The 19,323-nt window shown below is 40.8% G+C and overlaps 1 pseudogene; it reads left to right on the top strand.

Annotated features, from left to right (window-relative positions):
• The first annotated feature begins 10,448 nt into the window (after positions 1–10,448).
• Positions 10,449–11,452, top strand: LOC100762257 (annotated as a pseudogene).
• The last annotated feature ends 7,871 nt before the right edge of the window (positions 11,453–19,323 follow it).

Genomic DNA, 19,323 nt, shown 5'->3' with positions numbered 1-19,323 from the left:
TTATATATAACCACTTTTAAGATATATATATAGGTCTGCCTTAGGGTTTCCATTGCTGATCAAACACCATGACAAAAAACAACTTGCAGAAAAATGGCTTCCTATTTCAGTAACAGTCTACGACTGAAGAAACTGAGGGCAGGAACTCGACCGAGAAATCTGAAGGTAGAAACTGAAGCAGAGGCCAATGGAGGAATGCTGCTTACTGGTTTGTTCACACAGCTTTATTATATCATCCACTATCACTTGCTCAGGGGTTGCAATGCCCCCGTGAGTTGAGCCCACCTACATACATCATTAGTCAAGAAAACATACTGCAGACTTGTGTACAGGCAAATCTTATGGGGGCGTTTTCTCAATTGAGAGTCACCCATTTTATAATGACTTTAGCTTATGTCAAGTTGACATTAAACTAACCACCACAGGGTGCTTTGCTGTACATATGTCTGTGTATCATGTGCAGGCTTGGTGCCTGTGGAAGTCAAAAAAGAGATCAGACCACACAGTACTGGAGTTACAGATGGTTGTGAGCTACCACGTGTGTGCTGGTGGAACCCAGGTCCTCCAGAAAAACAGTGAGTGCTCTTAACCCCCGAGCCTTCTCTCCAGCTCCAATATATAGTAAATTTTATACCCATCAAGTTAGTGTAGATTAACTTGATACTAAATACCTTCCATAAAAATACTGGCTTAAATATTGAAAGAAAGTTCACCTTGAGGACACATGTCATTATGTTTTGGTTTCTTGTTTATTCATTTCAACTGCTTACCAAGTCAAATATTGTAGGCTGCCATTCCTAAGAGCAAAGAGGCCTGTGAAGGCTTACATACTGACAGTTAAATGCAAAATCCAAGAGGCTCATCTATCCCTTATATTCTACTCAAGACTCACTGACCAGAGATACATGTGTATCCAGAAAGTAATAACTTGGAAAAAATTGATGAAAAGCCCTTGTAACTATCACAAGCTAAACAGACCTCACCTCCCATCCAGTCATAAAGTTACACAATATAATTATTATGGCTCAAAGAAATTTTGGTGTGACATGCTGCATGCATGGAATACTATCATTTAGAGAAATGAACCTATGTGAATTTTAGTCCTTATGAATGCCTGTCAACAGCAACTCTGGGAGACAGTATGCTAACACTGTGTTCAGCTCATGTGCCGTGAGCTTTTGTTCCCTGATTTCTGTCCCTGGAACAAGCATGGTCAATTCTAGTAAATCCCCAGAATGGGCCACAGCATTCTCAGCTGGTTTGATTATATACAAGTTGCTGACCTCAAGTATTGACTCAAAATATGGCTGGTGCAGTACTCTGCAGTCTGCCATCTCTTGAAACTTGCCTTCCAGGAGCTGAAAGAAAAGAGTTTTCGCATAATGGTTAATGTGAAAATTACAGTTTATAATTTATAAACTTTAGCTATAGTGATTAAAACCAGAGATAAAAACAAACCCGCAAACAAAACTCCAGACATTCTTGTCCACCACATGGCACATCAGCCACAGACATAGTGACACAGGTGATAACTTTTAATAAGGCAGGGTATAGATGCAAATTCTGAGAGAGGAATGACTGATTTTGGAAGAAGAGAGCATGGTGTCTCTGTAGTTGGCAGCTGACATCCTATCTTTAGGATCTGTACACAATCTAACTAGTTCCTGGCTTCTGTATCTTACTGAAGTTCAGTCTTCTAGCCTGGGGGTTTCAGCATCATCTTTGGCAGCCTGTCATTGCACCTTCTTAGCTGGCCTCAGCCATGGTAAACACATGCTATCCTGCAAGGTCAAAAATCATTCGTTTCTGAGGAATATAATATCTAACACAGATTTACTTCTATGGCCAAGACAAAGATCTCAAAGTACCTGATTAACTAACTGAATGACTGCAACAGATTGCCTGTAAGCAATTCTCCCTGCTCTCACAGGTCCTTCTGCAAAGTTTGAGTTCAAAAGGTCATGAATCCTTTAACGTCTTGTTCATAAAGACACAAGTTCTGAATTCTGTGTCCCAGTGTATTTCAAAACATGGAGGTCACATGTCAAATACTTGGCTCAGTCTATTCTTTTTTAAAGATTTATATTTTATGTGTATAAGTGTCTTGCTCACAAAAATATTGTACCTAGTGTCCGTGAAGGTCAGAAAAACGGCATCAGGTTCCCCAGAACTGGGGCTATGGACATTTGTAAACCTCACAACGTGTTTTATGACTTTTGAGCCATCTATCTCTCCAGCCTCCCAATCTTTCCCTAATTGAAGCATTGGCCACAACATTAACACAAATCTTCAGATAAAACAGAGTCTAACTCAGAACAGAGTCCTTACAATGTCACTGCTCTCAAACTGTTTTGGAACTGTCTCTTATTCAACATGGATTCACTTAGTCTACATCCTGAATAGTAACAAAGGCTAAGGAAAAGATCAATTCAAATTGCAAATAAATTATTTAGAATTTTAGAAAGTACGTAAAATTCTTTTTCTCCTCCTCTTTCTTCTTTGCATCAGTGTCACAATATTATTGTTGTTGTTATTGGGCACACATGTGGCTGCTAAAGGACAACTTTGTGGAATCAATTCTCCCTTCCATCTTTAGGTAGATTCCAGAGATTATCACCATTTGGGGGACAAGAATATTTACCATACCCATCTTCCCTGACTTAAAAGTTGTAGAATTCTGTGTAGGTATCTCATGTGACATTCAGACTTGGCAGCTGCAATGACAGTGTCAGAAACACAATAAGTTTATGCCTTATTGTAGACTTTAGACTTTCGTATCTAAGTCTAAACCCTATGGTGGCTTCCCTTGGTGTATTTCAGTAGGCTGGAAACTTTTCTTGACTGCTCCTCTATTCCAAGGTTACTGCCCTCATCTCTATGGTACCACATGCTCACCCACCAAGTGTATATTCTAGACAATGGAAATGAATAGAACAAATTGCACATTATGAAATGCAAGAAGTACAAAGTAATAGAAAATGACATTAAGCTTATTCAGGGAATCTTGGATATGGCCAGTTTTTAATTGAGTATTTGTAGGAGACAGCCTACTTTGATTTTGTGGACGCCCTGTCTCTCTTTCATTCAGCTGAAATGTATTTATTTTAAAACAAGAAGGACTAACTAATCATATCTCTGCTAGGTACAACACAAGCTGTTTTCTGCACATCAGGAACAGGCTGTCTTCCAGTTCCAACCCCAGGATGTGAGGTTAGTTATCCACATCTGGAAATGTTCTCACTGTGGAGTCTCACTTCTATGCTCTCACTAAATCTCCTCGCTTATGGAACAGATACTTATGGTGTGATATGGAATCTTCAGTTCCCATTTTGTGTTCTGGTCTTTTCTTCAAATATTGAGGAACACATTTTGAAAATTGTTATCAAGAAGGTTTGCATTCCCAGATCTACTCACAGCATTCCAAATAACCAAAGCACCTTTTATTTGATAATTGTGAAAGCCTAGAGAGATTTGTCCTGGCCCAAAGCTCCAGTCCTGTGTGCCCTATCAAGTTCCATACACAGAGGACATGTGCCTTCAATACACCAAGATCAGTAACAACGGCTCAGGCAAAGAATTTCTCAGAAGACCTTGCCTGTATTTTCTTCAGGAGGAAATCTCAAACAACAAAGCTGACATTTCCTGAAGTAGAGACTCAAACATAGCATAAGCTTGGAGAGATTGGCACAAGTGCAGAAATTTGCATACACCAAATACAACTTCTGCCTGGAAGGAAATAGAGTAGGGAAACATGGTGGTTGGATCATATCTGGCTGGCTGATGGGAAGCATATAGAACAAGTGAGAAAAGGTTCAGGAAATTTCTATGGGACCAATGGACAGGCTCCAGCTTGACTGTCTGACTCTCAGCCATGCCTGAGATGGTTCTGTGGGGGTAAAGAGAGGGCCGGTACCGGGAGAGCTTGTTTTCCTCTCTTTACAGCTCATGAGTATATTTAGCTCTAAGACAGGAAGAGGCTGAAGATCTTTAAAACTATCTCATAGATAGCCTTAAGTGCCTTTGGAGTTTAGTATTAGGTGATTACAAAACATACAACTCATTTCACCCAATCTACTTTATGTCCAGTCTCTCCTACTCTTCTCTAATGTCAATCATTAGTGGCATAGTAACAGAAGGAGCACTATGCTTGGAGTTAGAAAACTAGTTGTATGTGATTTGGGACATTGTCTAAACTTCAATCTATCATAATATCCCAATTTGTGAAATAAAAATAATAGACCACATCAGTAAACATGGCACCAGGGAGACAGAGGCAGGAAGATCAGGAGTTCAAGTCATCCTCACTGACTTACCTATATGAGACACTGTCTCAAACTAAAAACGAAGGGGATGGTAAGGTGCCTCAGTTTGCACAGTGATTTCTTTGAAACAGTGAGGGCCTCTAAAATTCCTTTAGTACGCACCAAAAAAACAAAACAAAACAAAAACAGTCTGGTGGCATGCACTTTAGTTTCATTGCTAGGAAGATGGAGACAGGAGACTCTCCGGATCTCACTAAACAGCCAGCCTGGCCTACTGCATGGGCTCTAGTGCAGTGAAAAAACCTGCATGAAAAACAAGATAGATGGCATCTGAAGAACAACACCCAAGTTGTTCCCAGCCTACACACACACACACACACACACACACACACACACACATTCACACATACAAGTAAAACAGAACACCTAAAATGGAAACATTTGCCTCTCAAGTATGGCATATCAATGGGTATGGTTATGACAGCATATTGTAAAGCATAACTGGTAAAACAGGTGTTGGCTCTTACCACTTCCTTCTGGCATAGAAAAATGTATTGATTCTAGACTGTGAATTTCTTGAATGATTTGAAAAGTGCAGAAATGAAATGGGTTTTAAAAGACTCAATGCCTTCAATCTCGTTCTTGGCAGGATAAGACACATCTTCAGAAGGGTATCCTGAACACTTCCCTTGCTTAAGAGTCACTTGGGGGATTATTTTTTGAGTGCAGAATATATTTCAATGGGGCTTGAGGTTTTGAGTTCCTAAAATCCCCCAGGTGGTATCTGACTTGCTGATCACAAAGTGCCACCTTGAGTGGCAATGATTTTTTCAGAAAGATGGGGTCAAGGGAAGAGGGAATACAGGTGAAGAGAGTGATGGGCCTGAGGCTTCCTGTTTGCTGATATGGTGACTAGTGCAAAGTCTACCGAATGGCCATAACATGTTAAATCTTCCTACTGCTAACAAGATCCAGACAGGGTTCGCCTTTAATCGAGCGACCTTCTTAGGGAGTATGTCTAGTATAAGAGAAACAGAAAAAAACTGTGGCCTAACTCAGAGCATGCTAGTGCTGTCGTGGCCTTCGACCTACCTGGTGGGGAAGTTCAGCTTGTAAAAGAAGAATGCATTCTGCCAACTGGGATGTGATCCAGTGATGATAAAAATCATTATTTTCTGTGACCTTAGCTGTATTTAGAGTGTACTCCTGGGAGTCCCTAGTTTAACATGCCTTGATTGGACATTGTGAACTAACATCCTTGTCATTCACATTTAGAACCAAATGACTTCCTTTTGGCATTGGCACATCCATTTGGTGGCTTGCCATAATATTATGCATTGTTCGGAGTAATTTTCCATGTGACTCAGACTGGCTTCCTTGATTTATAGCTATTTGTAAAACCTGGCTCTCAGAAGGAGTAGAGAAGTCAGGAAGCAAATAACAAACCACTGCAAGGAGCAGACGGAGCTCAGCCAGATTCGAGTGTACAACTTCTAAATATTTCAAGCACTCTGTTTGCCTGTTGTAGGGATTCAGGGATGGGCTATTGTGATGGGTACCACAGCTACCTTGTTGAGGTGACTGTCTCTAATCCCTGCTGCTAACCAGATTGCCACACTCAATTTACCAGAATCTTGATTTAAGTGATGTATAGGGAACATGCCTTGAATATCTAATCATAAGGAGAGCCATTAGCACAACTTTTTAATATAAAATCAGAGAGAAATTTAGTTTGTTGTCTGCATTTCAGCTACATAATGAAGTTCTGACCTAGCTCTGACTTTTGTATATCAGAGAGGTTCACTTGAAAGTTTAGTTCCACCATTAATGTCTGTATGTTTAAAGAGGAGAGTTCCTAAAACTCTTAGCTGAGCATGCTGATGGCAGTTTTGTGGCAGATTCGTACCTGTATCCAGGCTGGTGCCTTAAGTCCCTTTCAGGTCAAAGGTCGACTCTGTTGCTTTGGGGCAGAGGTGGGTTTTGTTTTTTATTCTTTGTTTTCTTTTGTTTCTTGCTTTTGGATGTTGCCTTCCACAGACAGGGCTTTTAACAGCTGTAGAAATGTCCTAGCCTTCAGTCTGCAATTACTCAGAAACCTGGTGCAGACTCTTTATTAAATCCACTTTTATTGCCTTAGCCAGTCTGTTCTTAACTTCACAGAGCTTAAAATGGGTGCCTATGCCTACATGTTTATCTCACAGAACATTTGCTGGCAATGGTTAGAGCTGAGGAAGCCACTTTTTTGGTATTCACCTGACTTCATGTGCCAGCAAGCTTGCCACCTCTCTACAGTAGAAAGAGTCACTTCTAAAGCAGTTAGAAACTGAGAAATCCATCTTTTAATTTGCTGCATAGAAGTTTCTGGATAAGCTCATTAAACTTCTCTTTTGACCTATATGAAGTGCCACTTACAAGAGGAAATGGTTGGTTTTGAACTAGTTCTCTTTTTGCTGAGATCACCTAGTCTTAGTATTTGCTGTGACTTCTGTAAAAATCAAATTAGACACCAAAACAGTTTTTTTTTTTCTTTTCTCAGACTAAAACACATCCTGGGAATATAGCTTAGTGGTAAGGAGTTTGTCTAACGTACAAAAAGGCCTGGGTTCAATCTAAAAGAGGGAAGAATAAAACTCTTTCTGATAGTATATAAATATTTATTTTGAAAAACCTACAAATTATAAGAAATTATTAGGTCTCCTCAAATACTATCACCCAGAGATAGTCATTGTTAATATTATTTATGAACACTCTAAAGTACTTGTGTCTTGAATAAGTTAGGCAGTTTGCAGCAAAAAGCATCTTTTCCCTTGTCTATAAGATGAAAACAAACAAAAACTAAAAGCACAGTCATTCAGGGTATCTTGAGTTTAAATGACTTATTGTCATGGTGTAACCATTACATGTACATATTTACAAATGGTAGAATGATCATTCTTTTTATAAAGATTTATTTATAAGTATGTACCTGTGTCTGTGAAGTGTGTGCCAGCTGAGGCCAGCAGAGCCTGCCAGCACCTCCAGGTGGTTGTGAATAGCTGACGTGGGTGCTGGGAACTAGACTGTAGTCCTCTGAACAAGCTGCTTGTGGTAGGAAGAATAAGAAACAGCTCTTGACCACTGAGCTGTTTCTCTAGCCCCAGTATGAATAGTATTCCAAAAAATGAACAAAACTATGCATGTTTCTTTGTAGCTTTCCTTCAGTTAGTTATACATTGAATTAATCTTTTCATGTAAGCCTTAAATCCTGAAACAAATGACAGGGGTGTCTATTTAACATATCAAAGCAGACCTGGCAGCCAGGTTTCCCCAGTATCCCTGAGTCCTGTTATGGGGTATGGTTGACATACCCAGCCCTCTACCCAGAACTCTCCCAGCTAGGGGCTGGGCTGCCATTCCCCCAGAGGTTCTTCCTTATATAATCCAGACATTTTGATTACCAACCTCTTTTCCCTTTTCCCTTTTGGCTCCTGCACCTGGTTCCCCTCTCTCCCTTCTCCCCTCCCACGGCTCAGGGTCAGGTCCACTCAGGACTCTCCCACATGTCTCTGTCTCTGGCTATTCTCTCTCTTTTATTTATAGCAAACTTTCTCATCCACCATACTTAGGAGCAGTCATGTCCTTTCCTTTGTATTTTTTTTTTTTTTATTCAGTAAGTACATTTTGACCCATGCCGTTGATTTAAACTTTTGGGTAATATTCCATAATATTGATATAGTCAATTAAAAAATCTGGCTTCCCTTTCATCTTCCTCCCTTAATGATAAGCATGTATCATTATATGCTTTTAAAACTAAATCTCTGAATGTGTAAGAGCAGGTAAAACAACACAAGATCTGAAAGCAAGTGATTTGTTTTTTTTTGTTTTTTTGGGTTTTTTTGATAACTCTGTTCTAGGAAGTGGCTAAGGGAATGTAATTAAGTAATACCACTTGATAAGCAAGTAAGAGAAATCCAGTTTCCTGTTGCTTGAGGAAATGGTTATGATACCATCTTTGAGAGAACGTAGCTGATTTGTGACCCACTACTTCACATTGAACTGAACATGACTGAACCTTGCTGTGCCTGGACAGACTCTGCCCAACAGGTCTTTTAAAGGGACCTACTCTATAAGCTATTTTAAGAGTCAAATAGGTACCATTTTGTTTTTAAATGGAGTGTGCCGGATGTCTCTATAATTTTGTTCAAATGACTGCAGAACCTGGAAAAGCTGTTGCTGGTATTGATGCATAACATACTGCCATTATTGGTCTATATATATATATATAATTTGAATTTTTGGAAACTTTAGCTGTGCTGTCAACTTTGGAAAAAAGTATCCCAGTTTACCGTGTTGAGTTGGCATTGTACAAAAATTAACAGCCATATTGTTCTAGAAATGTTGAACTTAATTTTTTTCCATTTGTACAGGGGTAACACACTGTATTAAATATGTAAGGTCTTAAAAAAAAAAAGAAGGGATTTTGAGAGCCCATCCCATGTGAAGGGATGCTCTCTTGGCCTGGACACATGGGGAAGGGCCTAGGCCTGGCCCAGGATGATGTGGTAGACTTTGGGGAGCCCCTTTTGAGGGCTTTACCCTGCCTGGGGAGTGGAGGGGGATGGCTAGGGGCAGGTGGGATGTTGGGGGGGAGGGGAGGGAGAGGGAGAAGGGATTGACATGTGAAGGAGCTTGTTCCTAATTTGAACCAATAATAATTTTAAAAAGTCAAATAGGAGTCCTCAGGCAAGACACGAAGAGTAGAGGCTCATTCACAGTGATAAATTATAAGTGTTCTTTTTGTTGTTGTTCACATAGGCAAAGCAAACAGCAACGGATACTGTCAACTCAAACTGATTTTTCTATAACTTTAAAAGAAGTGGTATTTTTTTTGTGTGTCTGTTTACTTACAGCTCTACCCCAAAGAATGATTCAAAACCATTCACTCTGCTTTAAGAGCTTTAAGAGTGTGAATTACTGGAGGGAGTGTTTGATATATTGGGAAACAGAGGAGGACATCATGTGGGCTGAAGAGTTCCAGAGCAGTGGCGACCTGGGAGCCATAGGGAGGATCCTGGCTAGTGATTATAATATACTTAAAACATAATTATATGTAATTACATTATAATGACTATAGTTATAATATTATAATATAATTCTTCTAAAGGATTATAATATAATATAATAGTATAAAACAAAAACTAACACATCAGAATTGGACAAAATAAGTGAACAGAAGTAAAAGAGCCCAAGACACTGGAAAGAGAGACCCACTCATTCGCCCATTCATAACAACACTAAACTAGAAACATAGTATATATGTAAAGGTCCTATATAATAAAAAGAGAGAACAAATACACACACACACACACACACACACACACACACACACACACACACACACACCACAACCAAGATAAAAGGAAAAGCCCCAACATGACACTGTGAGACAAGGAATCTCCAAAGATGCCCTTGAGTTTATTTTCTGTTGGTCATCTACTGCTGGTCATGCAGCCTACCCTTAAGAATAGTTTGTTTAGCACTTGGGAGGGAGAGGCAGGTGGATGTCTGTAATTTCAAGGCCAGCCTGATCTACAGAGTGAGTTCCAGGACAACCAGAGCTACACAGAAAACTCTGTTTCAAAAAACAAACAAACAAAACAAAACAGAGTAGTTTGTTTCCTCCAGTGAGACTCCCTTTGAGAAAATTATATTTTCTCAATATATTTTCTCAATGGCTATCAATTAGAGATTGGTTCCAGACTAAGAATAGGAACATGTTTCCCCTTCTTCTTTGAACTCTAGGGTCCCATCTGGTGCAGACCTGTGCCTGCCCTGCACATGCTGCCTAAGTCTCTGTGAGTTCTTATGTTCATTGGTCTTGTTCTCCTGGTATCCTTTGTCTCTCCTGGTGCTTACACTCCTTCTGCCTCCTTTTCCCCCAGCATCCCCTGAGCTCTGAGGGAAAGGGATTTGATGGAAACATCCAGCTTAGGGTTGAGTGTTCCAAGGTCTCTCAATCTCTGCTTAATGTCTGGGTCTCTGTATTTGTTCCTATCTGCTGCAGGAGGAAGCTTCCCTAATGGTGGCTGAACACTGATCTATGAGTGTTGCAGAATGTCATTAAGAGTCATTTAATTGGCAGGCCGGTTCTCCACGGCGGCCCCGGTCACTGCGGCCACCGCGGCGCGTGGAGTGGGGGAGCGTGCCATGGAGGAGACGCAGCCCCTACTGCAAGGCGGCAGCAAACAGCACCTAGAGAAGCTGACCCTGGGCGTCACTCGCATACTAGAATATATATATATATATATATATATATATATATATATATATATATATATATATATATGAATTTTTGGAAACTTTAGCTGTGCTGTCAACTGTCAACTTTGGAAAAAAGTATCCCAGTATCTAGTATCTAGTATCCAGGTGTGACAGAAGTAAGCATAATAGAAAAGCTGCCTGCTGAACGTCATATGATTTCTTCATGGGAACAAAAATACAATTGTGTGATGCCTGAAGATGTGAGAAACTTCTATTTGATGACCAATGGTTTTCATATGACATGGAGTGTGAAGCTAGATGAGCACATCATTCCACTGGGAAGCATGGTGATTAATGGCATTTCAAAACTGACTCAGCTCATCCAGTCTTCTATGTATTCACTTCCTAAGGCACCGACTCTGGCGGACCTAGAGGATGATGACGAAGCCAATGAAGACCAACCAGAGAAGCCTCACTTTGATTGTTGAAGTGTGATATTTGAGCTGGATTCGAGCAACGGTAATGGGAAGGTTTGCCTCATCTACAAACATGGGAAACCTGGATTAGCTCATGACACTGAGATCTGGTTCCTGGACAGAGCATTATACTGGCATTTTCTCACAGATACCTCTACTGCTTATTACCGCCTGCTCATCACCCATCTGGGCCTGCCCCAGTGGCAATATGCCTTCACCAGCTATGGCATTAGCCCACAGGCCAAGCAATGGTTCGGTATGTACAAACCCATCACCTACAACACAGGTCTTCTCACAAAAGAGGTCGACTCCTTTGTGAACAAGCTGGACCCCAGCAAAGTGTTCAAGAGCAAGAACAAGATCTTAATCCCAAAAAAAGAAAGGGCCTATGCAGCCTGCCAGTGGCCCAAAAGGACCTGGGCCTGTAGCTCCTCCTACCCCTAAACCTTCCTCTAGCTCTGGAAACCCAATCCGCCTCAGAGCATTGATATCAACGCAAAGATGCCCTGGGGTGGCCCCATCTTCAGAAGCTTTGTGACTATAGGCATTCTCCTGAGGACCAAAGCCTTAGGCTGGGAGTTGGGAAGACCATACTGAATTATCCCCAAGAGCCCTTTTCCCCCATAGGTTATGCCAATTCCATCTTCAAAAGCAGCTAAGATTTTCAGATGTGTCTAGAGGTGTTTTGTTTTGTTTTGTTTTTATGTCTATACCCAATCCTTAACGTCTTAGCAATAATTAGAGAGGTCCTCCCTCAATGAAACCATGGCTCAATTCATGAAACATCAGTAACATGTGACCACCACAGATATGAAAATTTTACACCCTCAGTTGTATTAGCCACATTCTGAGTATGCACATGATAGTGGATTCCATGTTGGATAACACCGAGATGGGGAGCATTTTTGTCATAGACAAAAATGTTTTTGGACAGCATTGCATGCAAACATTTTCATACCGTTAATGTATAATGTTGATGAGGTAATGTTGATGCCTTAGCTTTATAGGCTGTATGTTTTGAGAAGACATTTTCAGAGACACAGTCTTGTGTTGTTTACAACCTATACCACAAACACATCTCACTTGAGTCATTTTTTTTTAATTCCTATAAAATCCCATGTTCCTAATCATTTACCTATAAGGATGTTTCTTTCTAGCTTTGTTTTGATATGTCTACATTTGCCAAAACCATCTTTTTTTAAAAAAAATTGACCCCTGCTGTGTTTTTTCTGTTAAAGCCCTGACATTCATTTGCAGATAAAGCAAGTCTGTTGACAAGAATTTCCAGCTGTTCTGCTTATTCAGAATTGAGAGGTCTCTCCCAACTACTTCTGTTCTAAGCAGTGGCCTGCCTAGAATAGTGTGGGTTGCCAAGAGGCCTTTGTAAGTGTCCTGTAAGTCAGGAAACATAGTAGTATTAGACACTGAGCAACCCTACAGGTTTATCTTGTGTTAAATATTAGGCATATAACAGAATTTCTGTAAAGAAATTACTCTGATTTTCAGTTAAGAATATCTTATTCCTTCCTCTGCAGTCCTGGAAGTGGGCAGGAGTTACCCATCTAGCTCCAATGTTTTTGATGGCTGCAATTTTTGTACTGATATTCCAGAGTAGAAGAATAAAGAGTTCTGAGCAGGGGGGACCGCGCACTCCCTTTACCATTGGCTAACTTATTCTTTTTACCAGTGGTTCTCCAGACTTCTTTTTGTGCTCCCTCTATCCACTAATCATTTTAGGGTTCCTCTTTTCTATTATGTGATGGGGGCTACAAGTCCCCATCTCTACCCATTCTCTACCTGTACTTCTCTGACTTCACTTTGAATATTTAGGGAAATTTAACCTGTTTGGGGGGCTGGAAAGTTAAGGGCATCTACTGCTCATGCATAGAACCCAAACTCACTTTCTAGCACCCACATGAAGCAGCTCACAGCCACCTGTAACTCCAACTACAAGGGACCCAAAGCGTTCTCTGGCCTCCACAGGCACCTATGCACACACAAAGAATAAAAATACTTGAAAAACAAAAACAAAAACAAAAACAAAAACAAAAAAGAGTCATTTTATTGTTCCTTTTTTGATTTATTTATTTATTTATTTTTTTATTTATTTGAACAGTAGTATTTGGTTTTACCCTAGGTAGGTCCCTGGGCTATCTAGACTCAAACAGTGTCAAGTAAGTGGGTTCCATTTTGTAGATTGGGTCTTAAGTCAAATCAGATATTGGTTGGTTGCTCCCACAACTTGCAGACACTGTTAGCAGGGTCAAGAATAGTGGAAGGTTCCTCTAGTTCAGACTTCATAGCTAGGAGGAGCTGAGTAGGAAAACAGGAAGAACAGAGAGAAGGTTTGGAGCAAAAACAAGAGAAAGCCTGGACATAGAGTACCTCCTTCCGTCTACCCAATCGCTGGCAGAAGTTGCAAAGGTCTTGAGTAATGTCAGGATACAGGGTGCGTTAGGCAGCCACTTGGATTGATTATCTAAGGGGTATCGGGCCAGATTTGCCTGCAAAGGCAGATACCTTTTAAAGCCCTTAAATCAGGTGCTAAGTGTAGAGGTCTGAGATTTTCCATAAGGCATTCCAGTGGGGGAGCTTGGAGGTATGTGTAGGACGCAGTTACCATGAGTGAGGTAGGAAAAGAAGATCCAAGGCCTGAATATCCTAGCTTCCCTGGTATCTAGGGAGAATCGGATTGAGCAGCCACAAACTGTTCAATGTGTCCTCTTGCAAGAACAGGGGCCAAGGGCTAAGAGCCCGAGTAAAACATGGCCACTTGGTACCAGCCCTTGTGAACGAGGCCAAAGGGCGAGAAACCATGCTCCAGATATTAAGTCTCATTCATGGGAAATGGCCATAGGTGAGTGTTGTTGAAGAAGGTTAACTGCAGCCTTAAAGAGCATGCTTGGGGGTTCCTCTGCTTTCAAGAACACCAGGGGGTACTGGATTTTCAACAGTCACTACCAAGGATCCAGGGAAGCATTTAAGTTAACTGGGAGAAGAGGGATTTACCAATCATGCCAGTGTTGGACAAAGGGCCCAGTGATTGGTTAGTTGGAAAGTGGGCCTGTTGCAGGTAGACTGGGTACAGGATCCCGGTGTGTCTCCGCCTGCCATTGGACAAGAGGAACTAGGAGAGCCTGCCAAGTCCCATGGCACCAATGCAATAGTTTAGTGGAAGCAGGAAGGTGACCTTGGCTGGTTGGAGCCAAGGGACACCACAAAGTCACATCATACAACAGAACTTACTTGGGAGGTTTATTGGGGGAGGAAGAGGTACAGAGGCAGCCTCTGGGCCAGAGCAGAGGGAAAAGGGGAGGAGGGGTGAGAAGGGCTTGCCTTTTAGGAGGGGATATATATAGTGCATGCACACAGGGAGTGAGTCCTCTACTTAGAGGCTGCAGCTAATGATGAGTACTGTTATGTTCCTGAGAATAGGCCAGTGTAAATGCCTGAATGCTAACAGGCAGGACAGCATTGTAGATCAAAGTGTTTGTGGCTGGGTTGGTGTTTACACTTCTGCTTTGGTTGTCTATTTGAAATATCTTTAAAGGGATATCGCTTCATCAAAGAGCAACCTTCACAGCAAAGTTAGCTAACTGTACTGCAATTATTGACTCCTTACTGCTGTGACATCAACCAGACTCCAGAGTGAGGGGCTCCATTCCTTGCCTTGTTCCTTTCACTTTCCAGTCTTTCTGTTCTGCTTCTGCCTTGTCATCTCCATGTCTCTACTTTTGGTTCAATCTGTCTCTGCCCATTGAATTCAGTCTGTAATTTGCCAAGCAGCACACTTGTTTAAGGCAACATGTTGGCAGTTACTGGGCGCAAGTGATGTGGGTTTTCACTGTGTTCGGTGGGATTAAGAGAGTGCGGTGGGAGGTGCCCTACAGTTCTGAACCATTCTTGCACTTTCTGGAGTAAGTTTTGCAAACAACAATGGCGCTAAAACTCCATCATTTAATGGCATTGCCTTCTCCACTCTTCCCAGAGAGGGGAGCTTCTTTTCCTGTCTCGTGACCAGGGAGCTATTTCTCACTTTTCCTTTATTTTCACCCAGGGCTTTGCTGATCACTGAAAACAAAGTGATTCAGTTTGTGTGGTTGCTGACTAAAATGCTCTCATCCACCCTGTGTATTAGTTACCAGTGGGAAAAGAAAAAAAAAAAAAAAAAAAAAAAAAAAAAAACAAAACTGGTTACAAGAGATCAAGATTAATAGCACAGGAATGTCAAATGCCAGGCTATTCTCATCATCCCAAATTCCAACAAGGCTTCAAATTCCGATGATATTTGGTCTTACGGGTGTGAAATGTAGCCCATCATGGGTTTAGTTTTTAAAACTTTACAGGGTAGATAGAACCATCAGTTCTCTCATGGATTGGTGGATTTACTCCATATCAGCAGGCAAGTTACAACTGTTCTACTTTAGTTGGCCGGGGGAGGGTGTGAGGCTCCAGTACATGCTGCCCAAATCCCACACAGATAATTGGGACCTGATAACTGGTGAATTAAAACAAAACAGAAAAAATGCAAAATGCTCATTCCATGCTGGATATTTTGAGTAATTATCTTTGTGAACTCTGCTGAAAGATGAGTTCTGTTTTGCAAAGATCTGGCATTTCTTTCCCTGCTGGCCCGAATTTGTGAACCTTCACTCTTGTGTATGCTTTAGTGTGAAAATGACAATTGCATGGCCTCCTGAGGAAACAGCAGAGATAATAGGTAGCTGCTTCCCTAACAGAGTTAGGGAATTTCACACCCTTAGGATCATAAACAGGGGGCAGCAGCTTCACTGCAGCAGGTAGTTAATTCCACACTGAAGCCACTTGCTACTCTTGATTTTAATGACCTTTCACCACATTTAAGATAACATTTTTTAACTTTGTTGCAGTGGCCCTCATATACTGCGACCACCTGGGGAGGTTAGAGACTAGTGTTTAAATGTAATTGGGAGGTCATTAGGCTGGAATGAACTCCAGGGCTCTGAGTTCCTAGGGAACCAAGCCAAAACCAAGGCAGAGTACAAGGCAAACTGAAGCTTACAGCTAATCACAAACCACCCACGCTCTGGAGTGCAGCTCAGCGATAGATAGAAGGCTTGCTTAGCCAGCTCATGCAAGGCCCTGGGAAGACTGCAGCACTGCAAAAACAAACAAAACTTCCAGAAACATTACCTTCCATTTAGAGATTGTCCACCTCAATCCATCAAATACTTTCTCTGTCTTGCTTCTGAAAACAACTTACAAATCGTTCCCCTTCCCCTCTCAGCAGAGCCTAAACTGCCTGTGGGTTGGCCCAGCCTGGTTCGAGAATGGGGTTTGCTCAGTAAACTATTTTAGCTGTTGATATGCCTGTGCTTGCCTTTTAAACGGCTGCAATGCCTAGGTCTCAGTCAGTACCCATGGGGGGATAAAAGATTCCATGGATATAATCTTTCTTTGAGATTTCTTTTTATGTGTCCATACCTCATACATGTCTGTGTGAGCTTATTCAATGTGCATTCGGGTGCTGCAGTTATTATAATCAGTTAGGAGCTGCCTGAGGTGCATGACTTCTCTGGAAGAACAGCTAATGCCTTTAACCACTGAGCCATCCAACACCCTGATGAATATAATCCTGGGTCCTCAGATGTTTAGCTTTCTGGTGATTCTGTTGTGCAACCGTGTTTTCAGAAAAAAAAAGGGGAGGGGTAGAAAATCTAAGTGTGATGCCACTTTGCTACTCTGGCATGCTAGTGAGTGGTTCAACCCAATTCCCTAAGAAGCGAAGCCCTGTTGGCTTGTGCCAGCTTCTCTCGCGTAAATACTCTTATTGTACTTCATTTCAAACCTCCAATCTTTTCTAAAAATTGGCTTGCCAGCTCATGAAAATCAGTAATCAGCTTTTGAAAAATTGTGTTTTGTAGATAGGGTGTCACTATGTCTCAAATGGCCTGGCCTCACATTTATCATGCCCCTGCCTCTTCCTCTTAAATGCTGTATTATAGACATTTCCCCCACACCTGTCTCTAGTCATCAGCCCTTCAGAGCAGTTGCTAAACACAGCAACATCTTAAAAACCTTGATTAAGTTTGTCAGTCATAATACAATTGAAAACAGTTTATTCTTTGGGAATATGCATTTATTTAGGTAGTATTTAGGTTGGAGTAGCTAATTGCTATCTCTTATCTTAAATATCACAATTTTAAGTGTTTGTTTATACATCAATTAATTTTAATATGATTTTATTTTTGTCCGAATAGCAGTCTTGACTTTTTCACTTGGAGTACAAATTACTTAAAACATACTACTAATATCTTTTCTGTTTCTGTTCATTTTAAACAAAGTGTTCTATTTGAACGTCATTGCATCATTAGATAAAATAATAGTAGAACTGCTAGAAATGGTGTTTGTGAGCCTGTAACCTCAGCACTTTAGAGGCAAAGCACAAGGATCGTGAGCTGAGACCAGACTGAGATATAATATTGACCCTGTCTCAAGACAAACCACTAAATTAATTAATTAATTAATATATAAATAAATAAAATAAGCAATAATAGTAGAAGATACTTCTGTAATGCCTTTTTGTTTCTAACTATTGGGTTAAGCACCTTTTATTTATTGGCTTATTTATTTTTCACAACTCTGAAGTTGTGTTCTCTGACATACTTATTTTTAGATTAAGTATTAAGATTAAATAATCAGTCTGACTGTTCTTCGATACAGTGTTAAGTAAAAACTACTAAACAATCAAATTTGTATGTTGAGCCCATTTTTAAATATTATGGATCCTAAGTGCTAGTCTGATATTTCCATCATTACTACAAATACCTAAGATAAGCCATCTTTAAAGAAGGAAGTACTTGTTTGGATCATAGTTTTAGAGATTTGGGTCCATTTGATCTTCGTCCCATTTGTGAGGCAGAACTCTGTGGCAGGTAGAGTGTGGAGGACTAAAGTGGCTTGAGCTCATTCATGGTGGCTGGGAAGCAAAGAAACTGAGAAAGGCCCAGGAGCCCAATATACTCTTCAATGAGACACTCCAATAATCTTATTGTCTCCCACCGGACCCTACATAATAGTTTTATCACCTACAAATAGTACCATGAGCCGAGAACCCAGACTTCCTTTAGAGGACAGTTGGCATCCAAACCTTAAGTGTTCTCCCCATATTCATATGCTGAAATCCTAACTCACAGGTTCAATAGTTTTAGGAAGCAATTAGCTCCCGTGAACAAGTAGAACCTGCCCCCTTGAATGGGAGTAGTACCTTAAAAAGGCCCTTGGGAAGTCATTCTCCATTCTCACCATGTGAGGAAGCAGATGACACACTTGTCAGTGTAGAAGCAGGCCCTACACAGAAAGCAAAACTGCCAGCACCTAGACCCTGAACTACCCAGCCTCAGAACAGTGAGGGATGGCTTTCTATTTTTATTATGACATGCAACATAAGAAGTTTTGCTACAATATCTGAAATGGGTTCAGGTACTAGGTTTTCCCCCACTCCCTCCTTTGTGGATTAAGAAATCTTTTTCAAATTTGGCAACATTTACACTCTGCTGAAATGATTATTTTCTCTTCCTCCTTAGTAATGTAATACTTTTCCTGTTATGAAAGTAAAAAGTACTCAGGGCTTTTGGATAATAGAGTAATTATATTTATTAACGGATACATTTTGTGGCAAGTCATATTACCATCAACCTCTAAACTAGAAGCCCAGTTCTAAACATTCCTTTTCTGTGGGTTGGCATAGGCAACAAACACACCTTTCATTCAGATTGTGCTGTTTGTTTGATTTTACCCCATTTGCTTTGCCATTCTCTCTATGGTTGCATATGTATGTACATACAAACACTCATATTTTGTTCTGAAGAACGTGAGACTAAATCGCATACACCCAAAATGCCATGTGTTTTGCAAGAATAGAGATAGTCTTTCCCTTAACCACAGTTCACTATACCTAACCCCCTGTGTGCACTCTTCACAGACTGACCTAACGTTGTCCTTTGTAGCACATACTAGACACATATCAGACCAGTCACTGCAGGCAGCTGCCATGGATTTTTAGTATAATGTAATATGGAAGATTTCCACAGCCTCTCTTTATCTTTTATGACAATGACATTTTGAGGAATTCAGTCAATGCCCTCCTTCATTTTTTAAATACAACATTCCTCACTTGTTAATTTCTTGGTTTATTCTTTGTGATTATTCTCACCTGTGGATCTCCTAACACAATGGTCAATAGATGACATTACTTCCTTTGCAGGGAACCTGTTGCTTTTCAGCTCTTCATTGGTGAGGTTAATTTTGACAACCCAGTCAAGTGGCTGGGTTCAGTTTTGACACCTCATCTGCATTCTCCCTCC

This window comes from Cricetulus griseus, chromosome 2 (assembly GCF_003668045.3).
Source record: "Cricetulus griseus strain 17A/GY chromosome 2, alternate assembly CriGri-PICRH-1.0, whole genome shotgun sequence".
Taxonomy (NCBI): domain Eukaryota; kingdom Metazoa; phylum Chordata; class Mammalia; order Rodentia; family Cricetidae; genus Cricetulus; species Cricetulus griseus.
This window is presented reverse-complemented; position numbering and strand designations above follow the sequence as displayed.